The sequence below is a fragment of the Chiloscyllium plagiosum genome, chromosome 11 (genome assembly GCF_004010195.1).
Source record: "Chiloscyllium plagiosum isolate BGI_BamShark_2017 chromosome 11, ASM401019v2, whole genome shotgun sequence".
NCBI classification, from domain to species: domain Eukaryota; kingdom Metazoa; phylum Chordata; class Chondrichthyes; order Orectolobiformes; family Hemiscylliidae; genus Chiloscyllium; species Chiloscyllium plagiosum.
Window position 1 is genome coordinate 90,742,609 of NC_057720.1, and position 3,969 is coordinate 90,746,577.

Here is a 3,969-nt window from a genome sequence, read left to right on the forward strand (position 1 = left end):
TCACTGACTTTATGGTGGAGTAGGCTCAAAGTTTGAAGGTGGTGAGCAAGTGAGGGGCTAGATTGGGCATGTGGGAGAGTTTGGGCTGGTAGCCTGTGAGGTGTTGGCTGGCTGCTGGGTAAGCCTGCATGCACTCTGTCTGGCAAGGTGGCATCAAGGTAAATTGTAATGATCACAGGTTTATTTGGTCAAATTGTGCTTGGTCGGTTAGGGGTAGTTTGAGCTGAAAGGCAGGAGGCCTGTCTTTGCCAGGCTGGTTAGTGTAGAGGTGGGCAGGATGCCAGGTTGTTGCGGGGGTGGAAGGTCACTGTAATGAAGTGACAGGTGGACGTGATGTCAAAATGCAAAGCTCGGAGTCTGGAAAATGGCAGGTGGTAAAGCACAGATGCGAAGGGAGCACAATGTGCACAGGTTGACTTGGGTAACATGTGAGGTCAGAGGTTGTGCAAATTACGGTACCAGGTCCCAGTCAGGACCAGATTCATCATGGACCAGGTGCAGGGTGGCAGGAGTGGAAATGAGTGAAAAGAATTGAGATTATATGTCTATCTGGAATATAGAACATAGAACATTACAGTGTTCAAACTTTGATGTTGCACCGACCTGTGGAACCAATCTGAAGCCTGTCTATCCTGCACTATTCCATTTTCATCCATATGTTTATCCAATGACCTTTTAAATGCCCTTAAAGTTGGCGAGTGTCCAATTTTTGCAGGCAGTGCATTCCTGAGTAAAGAAACAACCTGTGACACCTGTCCTCTATCTATCTATCAGCCCTCAATGTAAAGCTATGTCTCCTCCTGCTAGCCATCACCATCCAAGGAAAAAGACTTTCACTGTCCACCCTCTGTTTATCTTTTATGTCTCAATTAAGTCACCTCTGAACCTTCTTCTCTGATAAAAACAGCCTCAAGACCCTCGTCCTTTCCTCCTAAAACCTTCCCGCCATACCAAGCAACATCCTGGTAAACCTCCTGCGAACTCTTCCAAAGCTTCCACATTCTCCCGAGAATGAGGTGACTAGAAAAGTACACAATACTCCAAGTACGGCCACACCAGAGTTTTTTACAGCTGCAGCCCAACCTCATGGTTCTGAAACTCAGTCCCTCTATCGATGAAAGCCAACACAAAGTATGCCTTGTTAACAACCCTATCAAATTGGCTGGCAACATTTAGGGATCTATGTACATAGACACTGAGATCTCTCTGCTCAGCTACACTACCAATATGGATTGCCTTGGATGTGTTTCTTGTGATATGGGTTGTGTGTTCCGGGCATGAATGGGTATGTAACAGGGTAGGGTTTGTCAGAGTGAATGGAAATTTAGGTCTAGACAGAGAGTAAGTGCAGTGGTTAGTCTGAGAGACGTGGTTTGGTGGTGAACTGCGTATCAGTTTGATAGTTATTAAAGTTAAAGAGTACTTGTTCATTTCTCAAATCATATTTACGTAAACACTCAGGTGTAACACTCCAAAGTCTCTGAACCTTAATGGTCCTCCACTTTTCAGAGGCCTCGAAATTCAGATAATTGTAAATTAGAAGTTTCAACTTTCAGACAATTGGCATGAGGTCAGCCGTGACAGCCATCCTCCTAGTCCCAGTGCTCAGCTCCTGCCTGTACTGCTGCTGCAGTGACCTTCCTCCCAGAGAGAACAGTCTGCCTTGCATTGATAAGTGAGGAAGGCTCACTGGACCTGATTCACTCTGATTTCTCTCCGTTGGGTATTTCCAGCAATATCTGTTTTATTTTTGATGTCCAGCAGTACTGTGCCTAGTGGGGCAGCACGCTGATTCCGTGGTTAGCATTGCTGCCTCACAGTGCTAGGGACTCGGGTTCGATTCCAACTTCGGGTGACTGTCTGTGTGGAATTTGCACTTTCTCCCCGTGTCTGTATGGGTTTCCTCCCACAGTCCAAAGATGTGCAGACTGGGTGAATTGGCCATGTTGTGTTCAGGAATTGGGAGGTTAGGTGCATTAGTTAGGGTTAAATGTAGAGTAATAAGGTAGGGGAATGGGTCTGGTTGAGTTACTTTTCAGAGGGTGGGTGTGGACTTGGGCCAAATGGCCTGTTTGCACACACTGTAGAATTTCTATGAATCTGCATATCATTGGTTTGTATTTACTGAAATCTCTCTGCTCTTCACTTGCAATCCACTGAAAGTGTCAGTTGGTGAGATCTTCAAACAGATACTGGTGTGGGATCAGGATGTTCTTCTTCCTTAATTATGGTAATGGTCAAGGTAGAGGGCCAGCAATTGGTAGGAAACAAAAATAAACTCCAGTTATGCTGTAAACTTCAGCGGGTGCATACTGGCAAACGTTTACAGATGAGGATACATTTGATAAGGTCAAATTAACAGAAACTAACATGCTCAATTGGTCATTCTATTGTAGAGACACCGTCTCCCCCCACACTTTATGGCCTGGTCTCCTCCTGTCAGGAGCACAACACCGGTTCTCTGATCTTTGGTTGTTTGGCGATGGACTATTCCCCTGACGTCACCAAGGTAACCTGGAAGAAAGGTGAGGAGCTGATCACGACTGGATTGAAGACTTACCCATCAGTGAGAAACAAGAAGGGAACCTACACCCTGAGCAGCCAGTTAACCCTGCCTGGGTCAGCGGTAGATTTCCCCAGTGAAATCTACTGTGAGGTTCAACACAGCGGGTCACACAAGAGCAAAGAAATGCCATGTGTTGGTAAGTGTTGTGGGAACTGAGATAAACAGAGCATCTGTGGATTTACATGAATAAGGCATTATTTATAACAGTTTTCACAGAATCAGCACAGGAAAAAGGCCCTTTGGTCCATCCAGTCCACACCTATCAATAATAGCCACCTATTCCAATCTCATTGTGCCAGCACTTGATCCATTGCCTTCTGTGACTTGCCTTTGCAAGTATGCGTCTAAATACTTCATACATATTATGAGGGGCTTAGTCTCTACATGACTTATAGGCACTGAGCTCCAGACTCACATCACCTTCTGTTTGATTTTGTTTCCCCCGAGATCCACTGTAAACCTCCTGGCCTTACCTTAATCCTGTGCTCCTGAGGCATTGATCTCTCCATCAAGGGGAAAGGTTTCGTCCAGTTTACCCTGAATATGCCTAAAATAATTCCAGATATCATGATAATCTTCTCCCTAATTCTCCTTTGTTCCAAGGAAAACCCCCCGTCTATCTAATCTAGTTTCATAACTAAACCAATCCAGGCAAAATCCTGGCAAATCTCATCAATGCTGCCTTCAGTGTAATCACATTCATAGAGTCATAGAGATGTACAGCATGGAAACAGACCCTTCAGCCCAAGCCGTCCATGCCAACGGAATATCCCAACACAATCTAGTCTCACCTGCCAGCACCCGGCCCATATCCCTCCAAACCCTTCCTATTCATATACCCATCCAAATGCCTCTTAAATGTTGCAATTGTACCAGCCTCCATCAATTCCTCTGGCAGCTCATTCCATACGCGTACCACCCTCTGTGTGAAAAAGCTGCCCCATAGGTCTCTGTTCTATCTTTCCCCTCTTACCTTATACCTATGCCCTCTAGTTCTGGACTCCACCACCCCAGGGAAAAGACTTTGCCTATTTACTCTATCCATGCCCCTTATAATTTTGTAAACCTCTATAAGGTCACCCCTCAGTCTCCAACGCTCCAGTGAAAACAGCCCCGCCTGTTCAGCCTCTCCCTGTAGCTCAAATCCTCCAACCCTGCCAACATCCTTGTCAATCTTTTCTGAACCCTTTCAAGTTTCACTACATCTTTCCTATAGGAAGGAGACCAGAATTGCACGCAATATTCCAACATTGGCCTAACCAATGTCCTGTACAGCCGCAACATGACCTCCCAACTCCTGTACTCAATACTCTGACCAGTAAAGGAAAGCATACCAAACGCCGCCTTCACTATCCAATCTACCTGCGATTCCACTTTCAAGGAGCTATGAACCTGCACTCCAA

At 45.7% G+C, this 3,969-nt stretch overlaps 1 pseudogene; it reads left to right on the top strand.

Annotated features, from left to right (window-relative positions):
- Nucleotides 1–3,334, top strand: part of LOC122554656 — a 15,051-nt pseudogene extending 11,717 nt beyond the window's left edge.
- The last annotated feature ends 635 nt before the right edge of the window (nt 3,335–3,969 follow it).